This window comes from Hydra vulgaris, chromosome 15 (genome assembly GCF_038396675.1).
Source record: "Hydra vulgaris chromosome 15, alternate assembly HydraT2T_AEP".
Taxonomy (NCBI): domain Eukaryota; kingdom Metazoa; phylum Cnidaria; class Hydrozoa; order Anthoathecata; family Hydridae; genus Hydra; species Hydra vulgaris.
This window is the reverse complement of record NC_088934.1, coordinates 56,266,201-56,287,551: the sequence shown is the minus strand read 5'-3', so window position 1 is coordinate 56,287,551 and position 21,351 is coordinate 56,266,201. Positions and strand designations below refer to the sequence as shown.

Genomic DNA, 21,351 nt, shown 5'->3' with positions numbered 1-21,351 from the left:
GTGCGAATCGGCCAGAGAATTTTTCAAAAATTGGCACAGGTGAGAATTGGCATAAGTGCGAGCTGGCGTAAGTGCAAAGCAGTTGCAAAAACTGGCATAAGTACGACCTGACATAAATGCAAACTGGCATAAGTGAGACGAAGTTACAAAAATTAGCATATGTGCGAATTGGCATAAGTGCGCCGAAGAAAATTGAAAATATTGGCATAAGTGCAAATTGGTATATCTCTCTAATGCCAATTTGCACTTTTGCCAGTGCACACTTATGCCAATATTTGAAAGTTTATTCGGCGCTCTTATCCCAGTTCATATTTAAGCTGATTTGCACTAAGGCTAGTTTTTGCAACTGATTCACGCTTATGACACATTGCACTTATGCCAATAATTTCAAATTCTTTTGGCGCACTCATGCCAATTCGCACTTGTGCCAGTTTTTGTTACAGCTTTGCATTTGTGCCAATTCGCAATTATGCCAGTTTGCACTTATGAAATTTGCGCTTATTCAGTCGTCCCTTTTTAGCACCAGGTTATTTTGGTATCAATCTTTCCTATTGCACAATTTAGTTAAGAAAACTAAAAATAAAATACTTTAATATTTACTTTAAAACTTTTACTTTAATACGAAAAGTTACTGAGAAGAAACATAGATAACCAATTGTTATGTTTGAAAGTAATTGTATCTGTTTAAAAGAGGCCAAGATACTGGGGTGCAATTGCACTACAGCATTCCGGTTCGGATAGCCACTGGTTTAAACTTACTTTTAAATAAATATTCAAAGTTTAAAGTATAGAATTCTATAAATAACAAAAGCCATTTTTATTTCGTTTTAAACAGCTTTAGTGCAGTTTTTCTTCTTGTTATAAATAAATCAAAACATTTCCTAAATTTATGGTTGCGGTTCTTTAACTTGAGGAATCAAATTTAAATTATTCTTTGGTGCAACAACTGGTTACAAAGCTCACTAAAATAGGATTGAAACTGTTTTAAAGACCAAAACTTGGTTAAAGCTAAATTAATACAACTTTAAAGCATCAACTATACTCAGGTAAAAAATCAAGGTGAGTTTGGTAACAAACAGTCCCCAGGCACTAAAAGCTGGATAGTTTTTAAACACTGAAATGAAGTCTCTAATTTAGAAGTACATTTTTTTTTTTGACCTAAGGACAGAATATCCTTTACTGAGAAATTCTATACTGAGATCATTTTTATTTAGTTTTTGTTTTAGCTCAACATTTTGTATAGGTTTTTTTAGCTTTGTTTTCATATTAAAATTTTCTTCTACTTAGATTTTAAAGTCAACTTTAGTATCTTCTATAACCTTCTTTGATTTCTTGAGGTAAAAGTCTAAATAAAAGATCTTAAGCTAACAGTATAACTGTTGATTTTATTTGTCTTTACTCCAAAAGCATTTAAAGTATCAGATAATAGAAACCTGGCTTGTTTAAATACTTGATAAGGTGAAATAAAATAAGAACTTCTTTTGCTTGGAGTTCTGGTTTTTAAAGCTTGATAAGCAAATATGTATTTTTTATTGTATTGTTAAACGGTGCTTTATATTTAAGATTCATGTAAACAATATAAAACGGTGTTTTATATTGTTTTCTCAAGCAGTATTTACTTTTAATTTTATGTTTTTAAAAAATATTTGGCTTGCTAAACGGTTTTTGATGACATGATCTTCAATCCTCTTAGATTTTTTGTGTTCTTATTAATTATGTGCAACGAATTTTTGCCATATAATATAGATAGAAACAGAAAAATTGAAAACAAAAAAAATAAGTCTTGACGGCAATTTACTTCGGCCCCTAATTTTAGAGTCATTAAAGTCTTTACTAAATCTTTAAGAAATTAAGCAGCTCTGAGTCTGACATTGTTATTAAAGACTGCACTTGTATAAGAGACATTTTAACACGTTTACCTACTTATCAAAGCGTTCAATCATATCAAATAATGAGATTCAACGTGCCTTACAGTATAAAATAGGTTTAAGTTCATGTCCAAATTCTGTAAGTTTCTGCAATTTGCCGTCATTTTTAACAGGTGATTTTTAAAACAATTTTTTTAATTTTCGAACCTTTTTTAAAATTAAAAAATAATCTTTTACAAAAAAAAAGCCTCAACTGAACTATATTCAAACTACTGAAATATTTCAAATTCGATGTAGCTTAGTTCAATATTTTGATTAAGCTCTTTACTGTCATCGCCACAGTTATTATCACCTTCACTGTCATTAATTTTAAAAACATAGTTTTGGTCTACAACTTCAGTTGGTTTCACTTAACGTACATTCCCTTCGGCTAAATAGATTACGTAGGCCTAGCAGATGTGATTTAGTGCGTTGATTAAATGGCAAAATTTAACCATAATAGATGCAACATCTGTAGTTGTACTAACAACTTCATTTTTGATTTCCAGTTGAAATTCACTCAATTTTTCGCTTTCTATGTCAGCTTTTTCAAATGGCCTATTCACAACGACACGTATAAGTTCAAGATTATAAAGACTTCCTTTTTTTGCACATTAATGTTCATATAAAAATGGCTTTAATTTGGAGTACATTCAGCAACATTTAAGCTAAATCTAATGTTGTGAGCTTTTATGTCTTTAAATTTAGTTGTTAATTAAGCGTTAATGTTGTTAGCATGATCAAGTAAAATATTTTTTAATGGAAATTTAACAAGAAAGTATTTTTTGTCCTTTGTCTATATGGCAAGTTATTGTAAACTCTAACATTTAACAACAGTGTTAAATGAAAGCCCATCATTTGTTATGAGATTTAATTGTATATTCGCAATAGTATATTTGCTTGTACAAAATTACTGATATCTTTTTGGGATGAACTTTGAACTGTTTTTGTAGGATGTAATAATAGCAAGTTTATGTTTAATCTTTAAACGGTTTTGCACAACCTTTTGCAACCACCTTCAATTGTTACAGTGACGTTTCATTGAGCAGTTTTGTTTACTTAGCGCTTTGAGAAATGCTCACAAAAAGGAGCATTACTTTTTTACGCGTTACTATTAAACCATCTGGTCCTCAGCTAGATAAAATTAGAAGAGATATTATAAAAAGTTTTCAGAATATTGGCTTTCAAATCAAAATAAGCATAAATTTAATCTATAACTATTATAAATTATTATGCATAATTTGATAAACAATATATTGGCTTAACAGCGGGTGACTGGAAAAAATGTTTTGCTAATCATAAGCAATCCTTTAAAAATAAAAAGCATTCAAATAACACCATGCTGTCAAAATACATATGGGAATTAAAAGATAAAAACATTGAAAATTTTATACTGAGTTGGTCCATCCAAAAAAAAGCACCTGCTATAAAAATGTTTTTAAAAAATGCCTACTATGCCTGCAAGAAAAATTGGAAATTATTACCAATGCGAACCAAGAATGTTTATTAACAAGTCATAGGAATTAATTTCTTAATGCAGACATGAAAATAAGTTTCTCCTGAAAAACTATAAAAACAAGTGAGCTCAAATAATAATTATATTAAAGACCCCCACCCCCCACCCTTAAAAAAAATAAAAAATAAAAATTTAAAAAAAACAGAAGTAATCAATTCTAAAGAATTCTTTTTATAATAGTGTGAGCATATTCAACAAATATGTGAAAATTTACTGCACTTAAGACATTTACCGCTTCCTGTCATTTAATTTATTGGTATTAATTGAAGTTTCATTAATTTATTCATTCATTTATAATTAGTGTTTATTAATGAAACACAGTATTAAATGAAAAGTTTTCGTTAAGTGACTTTCTGCAAATTTAAATATATGTATATATTTTATTTTCCTCAAACTTTACAATCATGTAATTACAATAATATATTAATAGTTATAACAATAATAAAAATAATAGTATAGCAATTTGTAATAAATTGCTAACAATAATAAAATAACAGTAAGACTATATTATACTATTATAAATAATAAAATATCGCTATTAAGAATAAATTTAAATGATTAATTGATAAGGAAGAAGTCACTCGTGCAGAAATCTGATCAAGGAGTGACACTAAATAATTATGTTAATAATATTAATTTAAAAAATAATAATAATAATAACAATAATAACTTTAATCATTAGTAGAGCAAAAATAACATTATTTATAATAATTATAACAATAATAAATACAGCTGTATTAAAAATAATAATTAATAGACAAAAATAATAAACTTGCTGTAAAAATAGTAGGAAGAAAAATAAAAATAAAAAATAAAATAAAAATAACTTAAAGAAGTTAGGTAAAATAAATCTTTTTTTAGATATTATTGAAAAACCCTTACTAATTATTTTTAATCTTTCATTTAATAATGGTATTTTTCCTGACCTCTTAAAACTAGCAAGAGTAGTTCCAATTTTTAAAGACGGTGATATTTCTAAATTATCTAATTATAGACCTATCTCAATACTTCCATGTTTTTCTAAAATTTTAGAGAGAATAATGCATAATAGGCTATACAATTATTTTATAAAACATAAATTGCTTAATAATAATCAGTACGGATTTAGAAAAGGGCACTCGACAGAACATTCAGTAATTAAATTTGTTAAAGAAATTTTAAACGGATTTGAAAACAACCAATATACTCTTGGAGTTTTTATTGACCTCTCAAAGGCCTTCGATACTGTGGACCATACTATTCTTCTTTACAAACTCAGAAATTATGGTGTCAAAAATAATAATTATAAATGGTTTTTTTCCTATCTTAATAATCGCAAACAATGTGTATCTTATGACAAAACCTGTACGAAACTAGAAAACATTTCTTGCGGAGTTCCACGGGGATCTATTCTAGGGCCTTTATTATTTATTATCTATATAAATGATATTTACTTATCTTCTAGTGTATTAAATTTCAATCTTTTTGCTGACGACACTCAGGTTTTTTATACCCACTCAAACATAGAGTCAATCTTTATCACTATGAATCGTGAGCTTGACAACCTCAATGAATGGTTGAAAGCCAACAAACTCTCTCTAAATAAAACTAAAAGCAAATATATTCTTTTTTCTAAACCCTCCAAATCTGAAAATTTGCCCCTAAAACTCCCAAATATTTCAATAGAAAAAACTAATTTACAACGGACATTCTGCATTAAATTTTTAGGCGTTTGACTTGACGAACAAATAAGTTGGAAAGACCACATTAATTTAATAGAAAATAAAATTTCAAAGAGTATTGGAATTATGTACAAGACAAGACATATGTTGGATAAAAACTGTTTAAAACTTATCTACTTTTCGTTTATCCATAGCTATATCAGTTATTGTAATATTGCGTGGGCCAGCAATTATCCATCAAAATTAAAGCGTATCTTAAATAAACAAAAACAAGCTAGCCGCCTTATATTAAATGCTAATAAATACACCAGTGCCAATCCACTGCTTAAAAAGCTTGGAGTGCTTAATGTTTATCAATTAAATATCTACAGTATTCTTTTATTCATGTTTAGATTTAAATATCGTATGCTGCCAAATATTTTTGACGACCTTTTTGTTATTATAAATCATAAATATCAAACAAAGCATTCATTGCATAACTATCAGGTACCAAAAACCTTATTAAAACAGTCTAATTTCTCAATAGCATACCGAGGGCCACATTTGTGGAACTCATTCCTTCCAATTGAAAGTAAAACTTTAATTTCACATCAAACTTTCAAAGTTATTTTAAAAAAACAGTTACTTGATTATGACATATCTCAAATTCTATTTTATTTTTAATATCTTCTTTTTCAATTCTTAACTTTTCTTTCGTTTGCTTAAAAGTAAAACATATATTTTTTTTGCTTATTTATTTAAATTTGTATTTATTTCTTTTTTTTTTTTTTTTTTTATACATATATATTTATACATATATATATTCTTTAAATTTATTTTGTTTTAAATAAAGTAATGATAAACTAAAAAAAATTGCCAAATATAAAGTTTGAAGTTTTTAAGTTTTAAAAGAAAATAAAAATAAAATAATAACAAAAATAAAAATGAAAAATAATAACGATGCAACACTATAATTAGTAATTATAATAGTAATAATATTTGCCGTAAGTTAAGCAGTATTAATAAGCAAACTTATAATAAACAATAGGCATAATAACAAAAAAATAGTTAAAAAAAAATATATTGTATCACTAACCAAAAATAAGAATATATAACTAATTATAAATTAAATATAACTGTATTAATGTTATATCTAATATTATAAATATATTATAAGCGAAAACAGAAATAACATAAAACAAAAATAAATTAAAGTAATAATATATTAATACTAAATTAAAAAATAAAGAGTAACAGTGATATATTTAACAAAAATATATTATATATATATAAATATATAATGTATAATAGTAATAAATTAAAATAATTAAATAAAACAAGATACAACAAAATCAAGTTAAATAAAATTAGATTTAATCAAATTCTTTTTGAATAGATAACTTTTATTTTTCTTTATTCTTTTTTTTTTTTCTTTTTCTTTGAGATTTTTTTTGATTATTTTGAATGGTTAAGATCTTTTTCGAAATCAAAATTCTTTTATTAACTCGTAAACGTTTTTTTTACATTTTTGGTTATCTTTATCGGAAGTTGCATTTAAATTGAGTAATAATTTTTTTCGTTTCAAATTCCAAAACAAAAGAAAACTCCCATGGCGAAATCAGACAGTAAAATGTAGACTCGATAGAATCTACTGCCCTGATAAGTTCGCCAATAAAACAACATACACCAAAATTCTCAACAACCCTCTTACCTACCACGAGTTCCTAATAACAACCATCTATTTTATTAAAACTAGGAGAGAACCAGGATACTGGAAATTAATTTGTTCCCTTTTGGAAATAGAGGTGCATAGGCCAAAATTTGAACAAAAATTTGAGCAAAAATTTGAATTTAAAATTGGCCAATAAAAAAACGGTCCTACGAGTCAATTTTAAAATGGTGGGATGACTGCAAACATTTTATTAGAGCTAAATTACAAAATATAATAATAATAATTTTTCATGGAAACCAAGTATAACAGAAATTATTTTGACAAAATAAATCAGCGAGCGCTGATCCCACGTGCATTGTGGAGCTTCCGAACGAACGTGTGCGTGAGTGTTAGCGTAGCCATTAGGTTATTGAGCGCCGTAACCACATCCAGCGGGATAGCCTAATGTCCGTTTTGTCGTTGCAGTGTACATTGAAAGAAGTCGGGGCTCACCAGCTACAAAGAATACTTTTAATTGTTTATGCGACACAAAGATCGCAAAAAGTGACCAACGGAGCCGTTCAGTTACGTAGACCTGAATTTTAAATTCAAATTTTTGTTCAAATTTTCGTTCAAATTTTTGTTCAAATTTTCGTTCAAATTTTCGTTCAAATTTTGGCAAATTTTCGTAGACATGGGAGATGTGAAAATAAAACAATAAGGGGGTATGGGGAGAAACAACTAACGCTCTATTCACTCTGAGTGTTGAACTTATGCAACAAAGAACAAATATTTGATATACTGATTTTAGAGACTGTTGATGTCTACAGGTGTGATGGAGTAGTGCATTAGTATGTACCGTTTGGTCGTCTTTATGGTCTCGTTATGTTTTCGTTCACTTTCAAATCGGGTGAATAGAAAGCTAAACACACGTCTGCTAAATGAAATTATACTAATAATAACATAAGTCTTTGCGAACAGAAAGCTAAATGCACGTCGGATCAGCGCTCGCTGACTATGTGCTCGGATCTAAAATCTTACTCCATACCACATCATTCCACACCAGTACGGGGCAGTAGCTCTTTTGGCTAAGAGTGATGGCTTGTGGCCTACGGTGACTAATGTGTGCATTCGATCAATTGAAATCCATTCTGTAGGTCTTACGTCTGGTTCTGATGTGGTAGCCCATAAGCGCAATGAAAGAGTGTGTTTTGCTTTCTATTCACCCGATTTGAAAGCGAACGAAAACATAACGAGACCATACGAAACAACCAAACGGTACATACTAATGCACTACACCATCACACCTGTAGACATCAACAGTCTCTAAAATCAGTATATCAAATATTTGCTCTTTGTTGCATATGTTCAACACTCAGAGTGAATAGAGCGTTAGTTGTTTCTCCCCATGCCCCCTTATCGTCTATTCTTCGTTTTTCTACTTCACTAAAGTCTTGCCACACATTTTATATTTTCTTATGATTTTTATTTTTTATTCAATGACACCATCTGCAATCTGTTTTTATTTTCACATCTCCCATGTCAACGAAAATTTGCCAAAATTTGAACAAAAATTTGAATTTAAAATTGGCAAATAAAAAAATGGTCTTACGAGTCAATTTTAAAATGGTGGGATGATTGCGAACATTTTGTTAGGGCTAAACGAAAAACACATCATAAGAATTGAAAACTAAATCCATCAGGAGTACCAAAACGCGAACCCGAACTTATATAGCATCAAAGAAATACGCGATGCTTTTTTTTGTTCTAGTTTCCCGGAGCGTTAATTTGCATGAAGCAAAAACTAATCGAAGAAACATTCAAAATTTTTGTATAATTAGGAAAAAAATCAACAGCGGAACAAGTAAATTACCAAAATTCGCAAGTATGACGGCACATTGACGAGTGAACCTGGGGAAATACTAAACTCATATTATAAAAACATTTACACCAAAACGAAAACACCAAAAAGATAATCAACACTATGTCTAGTCACACATCACTAAACGTTACAGTGATAATGAAAATTAGTTTTTAAATATATGCCTATCCAATATGGAACTAAAAGAAGCCCTATATACACTTGAAAACAGTAAATCTCCGGCCTATGAGTTGAATTTTACAAAACTTTTTGTCACATTTTAGAAAAAGACTTTAAAGAACTTACTTACGACATTTTGTAGAGAAACAAACCACAGAAATCAGCCACTCTATGAAAAAACCAAATATTTCACTAATTCCAAAATAAGGAGACCTTACGAAATCGGTGCTGACTACAAAATAACCACAAAAGCGCTGGCCCTAAGACTCGCAAAAGTAATGGGGAAAGTCGTAGAACCAAATCAAACTTGCGGAAATCCAGGTAGAATAATATTCTCAAATTTACATTTATTCTGTGATCTAACAGATTACGCAGAATTTAAAATTTTACCTAGTTTTACTTTATCAATAGACCATGAAAAGGCGTTTGATAAAGTCGACCGTACGTTTCTGCTGCAAATTCTCCAAAAATTTAATCTCGGATAAATTTTGTATCTTTTATGAACACTCTATATTTAGAAGTTTCGACATCTGTTTTGAATTGCGGTTTTTTGTCGGCCTTCGTTCCAACGGGAAGAGGAGTCAGACAAGGCAGCCCTCTCTCTTTTCTGTTGTATGTTTTTTGCTGCCGGAGCTCGCCAGGAACACCGAAATTTCTTAAACTACAGCAGTACGCAAACGATTTTAACTTTTTTGCAGGGGACGTAAAATCTGCCCGATATATTTTTGAAAAAGTAAAACTGTTTGAAAAAGCAAGTGCTTCAGTCATCAATGCCTCAAAAACCAAGAGTCTCACTCTTGGTGATTTTGATCCTAATGTAAGAATTAGACGACATAGAGTGGAACAATAAAACCGGTTTCAAAATATTAGATGTTACTTTATACACCAGTCTGAGTAATACTACCAATTTCAACTGGCTAGTAATTCTAAGCAAAGTAGAATAAAAAATCAAGTTTCTGGATGGGTAATAGAACGTCTGGATAGAGCCATTTTCAAAAATCTGTTGCAAAAGACCAATTTTAAAGCGGGCAAGTTTTTTTTACCTGTCGAAAGCGGTGATCTTGCAACTTTATCTTCTGAAGGAGCAAAGTCCTGCACTTCTCCTCAAAACGCTCTTTCAACTGAAAGTATGTGGAGAGAACCAAACCCACGGTTATTACTAATTTTCAAAGTATTGGTTGGCAAGTTCACTTATATAAATTACGAACCAAAACCAAAGCTGGAACTTTTTAAGACAAAGCAATTTTTTAAAACACTGGGACAACAAAACGTATCAGTACTACAAAACAACAGTTGAAATATTAGGCAAAAATGGGTCTCTGTTTAACATACCAATAAAATAAAATAAAAACTTACACTAAGAAGTGTTAAAAAACGAAAGCAAAGTCGTGCCATCAGAACATTTCTGTAACAGTTAAAAAAAAAAAACAATGCCATGGACCCAAACTTGGAAAAAAAATCTTTACCTCCCACGCATACGGACCTACGCTAAACAACTTCTATCAATTTTTACACAACAGGCTACCTTTTACAGCCTTCCTAGCCAAAAGCACATGGCAACAGATTGTTAAAAATAACAAATGCAAAACTTGCGGTAAAATCAAGGACAACATCCACATCTTCGCCTACTGCACTACTTCTGTTGAAGTATAGGAGTAATTTAAACATGTATATAACTCCATCATACCTCAATAATAATTTCTCCGATAAATTTGATTTTCTCAATTGAAACAGTGACTCTATCAGAGAAATACCATATTTCGCAGCTGCTGTTGAAACTTACTCAAACCATCATGAGTGCAATATGAATTAGCAAATACTATCATATATTAAGCAATATAAAAATTGACCCAATGGCAGTGATCAGGGTAATAATCAAGAACATCAGATTATTACTTTAAAATATAATTACCATGTCCGTAGTAACACTGCTGACATTTTCTGTCAACTTTTTTGTATTAATAATGTATTTTGCCAATTAGAGAACGGGTAATTAAAATAAATATATGAGCTAAATTAATACGCTGGCTCATAATTTATGACTGAATGTTTAGTAAAGACCTCCTGTTCTCTGCAAATATGCTTTTACAACAAAAAAGTTGTCATTTATGATTAGACAATTACTGCCTTTATTTTATGGTTATATAATTTCAACATATTAGTGTCATCTGTTGCGTTTGGAACGTGGTATTTGCGTAAAAAGTGGTATAATTTTTTTTTTCTTCAAAAAAGTCTTTCTATATAAAAAATTCTTTACTAATCTTGAACATTATCTTTAAATTAACAATATTATAAAGCCTTACCTTGAGGCGGATTTCCACAAGGCGAAAATATACGCGCGAAGCGAATTTTTTTGTCGATAAGCGTGCGCAGATAAAACATTTCAGTTAATTTTGACAGAAATGTGTTATCTGCGCATGCTTATCGACGAAAAAAATTCGCTTCGCGCGATAATTTTTGTCTTGTGGAAATCCATCTTTAAGGGGAATCGATTTCTTTCAGCACAACGCACAGTGGGCCAGTGACTGGACAAAAGTATAAAAACCAAAGTCAGAATTTTAATGTCATATTGGTTTTAAACAATTATATAGATATTATAAAACAATTTAAAACCGTTTATATACACTTAAAATTTTTATGAATATACTTCTGATGAGGTTGAAGTAGACGCGAATGTAAATTAGAAAAAAAAAATTATAAAGAGAAAAATGTTGTTTAAAAAACTGATGGAGATAAATAACATTTACATAAAATATTGCGCTTTTTAAAATATTATTATATAACTCTATATATTTTCTGGATTTTAAAAGTTGTTTGACTAAAATTGGTATGTAATTAATATATTTGCAGCAACTTTAAACACGCTTATTATTTTATATTTTATTGTACGACTTTTGCTTTTATTTGACAAAGTTTTTTTTTTATTGCTACATCTTGCTTTTATACTTAGATATTTTGCAGCTTATATATGTTTTCTTTAATAATTTCATAAATATGGCTGCCACTAGGCGCCACTTTGGTTTTCTTTCACATTTGAACATCTCTTACCTGACAAAAAATCTGTAATTGCGCTCAAAAACTTTTATTTGCTCAAAATTTTCAAAAACGCGGAAAACATATAATACGATCTTACTCATACTAAGCGTAGTACTGAAAAATAATTTCAAATTTTGTTTTTATTAATTTAGCGCATGTCAAACCAAATGGATTTAATAATCTGTTTTAATTGGTTTGGTTAGGGCTACTCATTTTAGATGTTGAACTGCTGTTTTTATTTAGGTTTTATGAGTGTCACAAGAAACGAAATTCACGAGTTTATTAGACTCGACAGTCTGTCAATACATAAAAAAGAAGACAGTATACTTGTATACAACTTTATTAAAGAACATGATTTGAAGTTTCAAGGTAAAAAGTTTGAGAGTCAATTTCATTTATTCATTTCTGAATATGGTAAAAGATGGACTTGAAGTAAACGAACCGATGCAAAGTTTATTAGAAAGAATTTAGCTTGGGTTGAAAATAATTTTAATACCACATTAATGAAGGAGATTAAAAATAAACAACTCGGCAGACCTACACTACCATTTTAAAAATCGTCTTCAAAAACAAAGAAAAGAAAAGTTGCAACTTTGTCAGCTTCAAATTCTTGTGAGCTGTTGTTTGCTAGTAGCACACACCTGTGGAAAGAAGGTAGAAGAAAAGATGCTCAAATAGCAATAAAGTTGACTGATAACAAAGATGCTGAACTAGATCATTCTGATAATACATCTGAAGAAGCGTTGGCTCTTTTGTTAGATAATGAGATGAGAAAATCTCAATATCAACGCTTAAGAAACAATGCGAAAAGCAAAAAGAGTAATTTATATCCACCATACAATCATGTACGTGAGACAAAAGAGAGATGTTTGCCTAGTCGTGAATTATGGGCAGCAACAGATTACTCTGCAGGCATCAATTTCCAAGCATCGGTAGATCATACTGTGCTGTGGTTGTAGGAAGTACAACATGATGTTATCAATTCGTTTGTTTTTGATAGGCTAATTCTGCGCTCAAAAGTAGGTTTTGATGGGTCAACTGGGCAAAGCATTTATACACAAGTTACTGATGAGCTGGAAAACAGAAGCTTTTTCCAAAAAGCAAGTTTGTGTCTTACCTACTTTGTACCATTGAATTGATAGGACTCTCTGGTCAAGTGGGGAAGATTGTTTGGAGAAATCCACATCCGTCATCAACATTGTACTGCCGAATTGTGCGGTTTAGGTTTGTAAAGGAGACAACTGATGTAATGAATGCAGAGCATCAATTTCTTGAAAATGCTATTGGAAACTTAACTACAACTCCTGTGCCTAAGTATGAAAACTTAACTGTTCTTCACAAAGTTGATGTTACCATGATAGATGGAAAAGTAGCCCCTGCATTATCTACAGTTACTAATTCAAGTCAGTGCTGCTCAGTTTGTGGTTCAATGCCAAGTCAAATGAATCAACTTAATATTGTTTGCAATTTGCCATTAACTCCAACCAGATTGAAGTATGGCTTGTTAACACTTCATGGATGGATTCGTAGCATGGAGTGTTTGTTTAAAGTCGGCTACAAAGCTGAAGTGAATAAATGGGCATTAAGGTCAGATGCAGACAAAGAAAAAGTTAAAGCTAAAAAGAATTTAATTCAATCTCGGTTCAGAAATGAAGTTGGGCTAGTGATTGATATCCCTAGGTCTGGTGGTTCTGAATCATCAAATAATAGCAATACTGCCCGACGTTTCTTCAGAAACGCTAAACAAACAACAGCAATTATCAATGTTGATGTGCATTTAATTGTGCAATGTTGATGTGCTGTGCACTTTGTTATCTGGTTTTATGATTGATGCTGATAAATTAAAAGACTATTGCTTAGAAACAGCACAGCTTTTTATACAACTTTATTCCTGGTACTACATGCCACAGAGCTTGCACAAAATCTTGATACATGGGTGGCAGGTTGTTGATAAGATGGTGTTGCCAATTGGGATGATGAGTGAAGAGGCCTTAGAAGCACGAAATAAAGACTTTAAAAAGTTACGTGAATTTTTTTCAAGGAAGTGTTCGCGTTTAAAGACAAACGAAGACCTTTTACGGCGTTTTATGTGCTCATCCGATCCAGTAATCAGTGCTTTACGATCACCTAAGCACCCTAAAAAAGAAAATTTTCTAGATGGTGTTGTGCAACTCTTAAAAAAAAGCCATTCTTTTTTTTTGTAATTTCGCCTAAATTATATTGTACATAATTATTTTGTATTTTTAAATATAGAGCTACCACATTGTCAAAGATTTTCGTGAATGCATGGGTACAATAATACCCATACAAATTTGAAAAATTCTGTAGACGCTTGTAAAATCTCCTAATTAGAAAAACTAATTAACTAAGCTAGAGTATAATTTTTTTACAGGGAACCAAGTTTATCCAGCAACGTGTAATAGCCCGTGTAATAACACTAGTTAAGGTATAAGACCCCTCAAAAAATTTTTTATTAAAAAAATCTTTTTAACAAAAAACCAAATATATCCTGAGAAACAACTATATAACAGGATTTTAAATGATGCAAAATAAATTTATTAGTTGTCATGGTTACCAAGTAAAATGGCTGACATCCAAAAATATTAAGGCCACCCCGGCCATTCTCAGTAACCGAAAGCATATAGGATATGATTTTTTGACATATGATTAAAAACATAGTAATCTACAAACTGAACTAAAATTTTTCTAAAAAACCAACTATTTAGGCTATACTGAGTTTTTCAAAATGGCGTATTTAAAAAAATGCACTTTTGTGAACTAAATCTTCTATAAATCAAAAACTCCTAACAGTATTGTAAAACTTTTAGTTCCAATTGTATAACTAGATGCAATAAACATTTGGTGAAAATTTCATGCAAATCTGGCATACGGTTAATGAGATAGGATGGCCGGGAGGTTAAAAATTGACAATTTGAGAAAAAAGCATTTGAATATTACATTAACAATTTTACCAAATAAAAATGTCAAATACTCAATTTAAAATCTGTTAATTATAAGAACAAGAACCAGGATCATATAGACAACCTTCTTGATCATTCTCTGAGTCATCTTTTTTTTTTTTGCATTCACGAATAACTTGTCGTCGCTTTTTAGATGTTAAACGATTTTGATACTCTGTGAAAATTAAACGGTTTTTGTTCATGGTTGAACAGCCTTGAAGAGTATATATACCAGGAATCATATTCAGTTTTTCAAATAAAAGTATACTTGCTTTTCTTCCAATATTAAAATTTGAAACAGCATCATATACACCTAACTCCAACTGCGTTAACGATACATATTTTGTTTTAGGTATGCGCTGCCATATCATTCCATTAAAACTTTCATTCTGGTTTTGCGTCTTGCCATGAAGGCATTTTTTTAAGAGTTCTTCTTCAGATAGATCGATATATACAGGCTTTAGATGACTGATGACTGAGATTGGAAGACCAGCACCTGGCTTGTAAGTAGATGTTGAATTAGCTTTGTCCTGTTTATAATGACACCAACTATGTATACCATCAGGGCAATAAGTATGCCAATTATTTTCAGCTGATGATGCAACATGGAACAATGTTGCGAGTATGGTTTTTTTCATACTTTCTAAATCATTGGCATTTTGCCTAACAGCAATTCCATAGTAGTTTTGTAGGCGGTCAATTATAGTATTCGTTAATTTGCCTTTGCCTCCAATTCCTTTAACGTTTTTTTTCAAAGCTCTTAATTTACTATCGACTCGTTTCTGTACATGTCCAACACACTCCAGCTTACACACTGTTATACCAGGATAATTATCCTTAACATAAGAATAGCTTTTACAATCGCCATCACCATAATAGTTAACATACCTAAGTTTATTTTGTGAAATAGAACGACTAAATATTCTTTGCGCACCAATTACTTCCATGCCAGGAGCAGAGCCACGATAATTTAATATACATACATGCGATGACTTCCAAACTTCAAATGCACGAGGATTACTTTCTTTAAGTTTTAATTTTAGACTACATGCTTTGCATGATCGACTCATTGGCTCACAATCAAGAATTTTACCTGTGTCCATTGATATTGCTGTAACAACCCCATTTAATGAAGAAAACCCACGACGTTGCCAGCTACCATCAACTGATACTGCAGTGTCAACAATATTTGAAGAAAATTGACAAATTTCTTTCACAGCATCAATCATTGTTTCTTTTGCGACAATTTTAGCACAATCAGAGACAGATTTAATTATTTTGTTATAATTATTTTTAGTCATAGGTTTAGGAATGTTCATTAAAGATGTAAATTTTTCTAATCCTGAAAAACCTTGACCACATGCACGCATTGAATAAACTATTCTATTATTTACATCAAAAATTTTTTTCCCAGAACATGTCTTTGAAGTATAAAATTCAATTTTTTCATTGCAGTTAGAGCAGCAAATATTTAACATTGAGCTGAATCCTTTTTTTTTTGGAAAACATTCTGAAAGATTTAATTTTGATTGTAAACATTTTTTGCAACATAGTTGATTGATAACACCAGAAAAAATTTCAATATCAACAATTCGATAACCAACAGTTTTATTTTTATTATGCTGAGTTGTCTCAATTTTCTCAATTTTTTTTGAGGATATAGATAAGTTTGATGAAGTGTTACAAGAAATATGATCATTTTCATAACTAATAACAGGAGTAACTGATAAAGTTGAATCGATTGGCAAAGTTTTAGTGTATCTATTTCCATGAAATTTTCTGGATTTTTTACTTTGAGTACTTTGTTTGACTCTACATGATTTACCCATTGTTAAAAAAGTTTATTGAATAACAACAACAAAAAAAACAGCTTGCAATTCTGATTATATACCCGTTGCTATGCGTGTTGCTAGGCAGATCAAATTTACCCAGTCGAAGGAATTGATTTATATCTCATGAACTAAATCTTACTTTAAAAAATGGTTTTCAAATTCGAGTTCAGCGATAAATTTCGTGTCCAAATTACACAAAATATTTTTTTTGATTTTTTTATGATTTTTGAGGGGTCTTACACCTTAATCATATTAAACTGAAAAAAGTTTTGCTTTCCGCGAGTGAGGATCGAAGAGAGGATTTCATATTAAAACACGTGCTAAATAGTGTACATAGAACAAATAAAACATATACAGCTAATAAAATTTAGCTGTTGCTAAGCAAAATTAGGTATCCATAGCAACTAAATAAAAAAATATATTTACTTTTTTAAAAAGCGTGACCTCATATTGGTACTTATGTAAAATTTGGTGAACATAGCACTTGTAAAAATATCTGAAAAAAAAACTACGTTTTTGCTACCCAAAATTAGGTATCCATAGCAACGAATTAAAAAAATAACACCTTCATAAGAAGCGCAGACATCATATTATTACTCATCCTAATTTTAGTCACTATAGCCCTAATATGAAATAAGTTATGAATTTTGTCCAGTAAAAGTGAATTCTGGCCCACTGTGCAACGGCTAAACAGTAAAAAACAAAAAAATACAAAAAATATAAATTCGTATTTAAAAAATACTTTTTCCTTTTTTTTTTCGTTTTCTTTCTTTTTTTTTTAAATTTATTTTCCATTTGTTCATCAAATTATTTATTTTACTTTATTCAGTTTAGAAAAATATATACAAATATACGTTATTAATTTTTTACTGTTTGCGCTAATAATAAAAATCCTTCAAGAAATCTGATTACGTTCAAAACATAATGGATTTTACAAAAAAGAAAGGTTATCTTTTTGCATAAACTAAATTTACTACAAAGAATGTCAGTAAATCCTAAAATAAATACATTTAAATATCAATTAGACTATTTTTTTATATAACTAAAAGATTAATCATACGCTTGCGCAAAACACGTATATATAACATATAGTTTGTTATGTATAGTTACATTATAAACTATATAAAAATAATTAAAATGTAAAAAAAAAATTTAAAACTATTGCTTACCGTTGTCGTTGTATGCAATTTTACTATTCCACACTTATCCCACCTTTTCCACACACTTTTTCAAAATTGTTTTATATTATATACAATCAAATATAAACAATATATACTATTATAAATTAATTAATACAAAACTAAAACAAGCAAAGCCATATGATAACAATTTTAATTTTTTTTACGGCAAAATGTAAAGGCATTATAACAGTCAAATATATTATAGTTTATAAATTACAACAAAAACAATAGATAGCAACAAAGTTAATTAAAACAAATGATTGAAGAGAAAGATTTAAAAAAATACAAGAAAAGATTGCACTAAAAGAAAAAACTACAATAATAAAAATAAATTACAACAAAAAGAAAAGGGATTATAACAGTCAAATATATTATAATCAATAAATAAATACGAATAATTGTCGTCTAGCGCTCTTGTAAAAATTTTTTGATGTATAAATGTTATTTTTACATCTTCTAAAGGAAGAGGCGTTTCATCTCCATTCAATCTGTATCACTACAACTATTAACGTTTTTTTAAGAATATTTCTTTCAACCATACCTATATATAAACGTATTATATTTACATATAATATTTCTAACTTCCATACCTGAATATAAACGTATTATATTTTTATATAAAATTTCTTTCATTCATACCTATATATAAACGTGTTGTATTTACATACAAGAACGAAAACATAATAAAAATAAATATAAATATTAGTAAACTGATAAAACTTAATCGACTAATGAGTTTATCATCTCATAGCGCCTGTGTTGCCAATCTATTTCATTTTTTAAAAACAATTTTGCCCATACACAAAGCAACACCTCTTGTACTATCTGTATACAAGATAATACCAATTTAAAACTATAAACTTTCATTTTATTAAAGCATGATGACTTTATACATTAAAACAATTCGTTAAAATAGATACACAACGTACCTTTTAATATAATTTTTTTTTAATTCGAACATATGCGCAGCGATACGGAAAAAGTCTAACGCTATTGGATGAAGAATTAACCTTACTTAAAAAACAATAGATACACCACTGATCTCAAAATAATAAGTGGATAGCGCATTAGGGAATATTTTTGAAGCCAGATATGGCCTACCAAGATGGCGGCGTAGTTTGCCAACGGGTCTAGAAGTACCATATGAAAAATCAAAAAAACCTTAAGTGTAATCAATAAAGATATAATTTTAATCACAAACACATTTTTTTTAAAAAAAAGCATAATATTTAAAAATAAAAGTAGGTATGTGAGTATACATACATATTTTTTTTTGAGGTCAATTTCAGCTATATCTAAAATCTGAATTTCTTCATTTTTGATAAAATTTGACATTTTATAACACTATTTTAGATGCGGACCTAATAATTTTAGATTTTTAATGCCCCTTACCCTAGAGGATTTGAAAACCAATGATTTTAGACTATATAAGAATCAATCCATCTGACATTTTTTTTTTATAGAAGGTTCATTGAAGCCTGATTCACAGAAAATGTTGATAATAATGACTACTTGAACAACCTTTGTGTTTTCTGTATACTGTTTTGTTTTAACTGGTTTTTGTTTATTATTTTGATTTTAACAGCTTATAGTAATAACTAGAAACTTATTTTACTGAAATAAGAACTAATTTTTTCATATATAATTATGTAATAGTTATGAATATCTTCAATATACATTTATTTACTTGAAAATTGTTAAAATGTAATTTTTTGGGGCGAAATTAGAATTAAATTTTTTTAATATTGTTTTGGGATAAACTAAAAATAAAATCAATAACTTAAATGGGTCGTGCTCAAAAAAACAAAAAAAAGAAGAGTGAGAAGAGAAAGTACAGCCTGTCAACAAATCCAAGGAGGCTACTTTTTCTCTTAAAGTACACAATCAATGGGCTTCCAATAAACCAGCTGGCAACCATTGGAAATATTCTTAGATAGATCTAGTTTCTAAAATCTCCCAGGTGAAACAAATAATTATTATTGTTATATTAATATACTATAAAACAATGATAAAATTTTTAAATGGTTTTTTTTATGCAATACAGATTTAATCTAATAACTTCCCCTCCCCTACAAGTGTTAAAAATGAGACACAATGAGGCAGAAAAATTACGTAAGAAAAAAAAATAACATAATGATTAATACTTATATATTTTTATTTTAGATCTATAAGATTTCAATCTACTAAGTTGATAGTAGCCTGCCCTCAGAAACATGAGAACAGGGATCTGATCTGTAAAGATTTCTGAACAAAGATGTGTTGCCTCCGCTGTAATAGACACTTGGCAGAAAGCATGGTTTCAAGATTTTATCATCAGTGGATCCAGTGTCAGGGATAAGATACTGAAGCTCCATTATAAGTACATAAATTTGTATTATCTCAAATCATTGAACTGGAAATCTAGTGATGGCAACTTCTCTAAGATACAGACAGAGTTTTAGAGGAGAGTAATACACTCTTTGATATTTCATTAGCAAATTTTGAACAAAAAGTAAATCAGGTTCGCTTTCGTTCTGAGAATGCTAAAGATGAGGATATTTAGTTTTATCTAGATCAAATGGAGAGCGAAACATGTATATTACAGATAAAAAGTTGATGAAGTATTACAAAATTCAGTTGAAAATAAAAATATTAGGCTCAAGAGGATGGAGGAGGCAATAGGTAAAGGTAGAATCACAATGAATGCAGTAAAATCCAATGAACTTGAGGTTTCTTTGCATTCGTCTGAAAATGAATCTGAATCGGAACCAAGTTTAGATTCTTTAGATGATAAAGATTTACCTAATAGACTCAGTCATTCTACTAAATTTAAGATAATGATAAGTATAAGTGCTGAAGATCTGGTTGACTGTACTGCTGCAGTTTCCGCCCAATACAGAGTAGGTATACGACCACAAACTTCCATAGTAGCTGCTATTTGCAATAAGGCTGGTGTGAATCTAGAAGATATTCTTATATCAAGAAGTACAGTTCATAGAAAAAGATTACAAAAAAATGAGGCAGTAGGAAATAAACTCAGGCAAGAAGTTATAACTACTCTGAAGGGAAAAAAGCTATGTGTTCATTTTGATGGAAAACGGGTGAAACAGATTGAAGAAGATCTAAAAATAACTGTTTCTGTAGAAAGAATAGCAGTGAGTGTTATATCCCCTGATATGGATGACACAAATGACGCACTGCTAGGTGTTGTTCAGAAAGCAAGTTCCGAAGGTAGTGACCAGGCTGTAGCAATTTTGAATCTGCTAGAATACTTCAACATCGTTGATCAAATATTTGCTGTTTGCTGCAACACTACGGCATCTAATACACTCTAGAGCTGTTGTTATCCTTAGCTCCATTCTTAACACTCCACTTTTATGGTTTCTCTGTAGAAGACATATGCTAGAAAAACACTTTACGGAGGCTTTGACTAGAAAGAAGACGAAGGGCCCAAGAAAAGGGCTGTATGTCAAACTCCAGAAAAGCTGGTATTCAGTCAAGAAAGAGGCGGACAAGATGCTAGACCTAGTTAGGTTTAATTGGAGTCAGCTTCAGACTGGGTCACCCCTTTATGAAATTGCTAAGAAAGCTCTGAAGTTTAGAAAAGA

General features: G+C 29.9%; 1 protein-coding gene across 1 annotated transcript in view; it reads right to left on the bottom strand.

Annotated features, from left to right (window-relative positions):
- The window catches only part of LOC136092388 (nephrocystin-3-like), a 60,536-nt gene extending 41,863 nt beyond the window's left edge, over positions 1-18,673 (bottom strand). Inside the window, exon 1 of the mRNA XM_065820525.1 lies at positions 17,753-18,673. The gene's annotated coding sequence lies outside the window, so the exon portion shown is untranslated. The remainder of the gene's footprint in view (positions 1-17,752) is intronic.
- Positions 18,674-21,351: the final 2,678 nt, after the last annotated feature.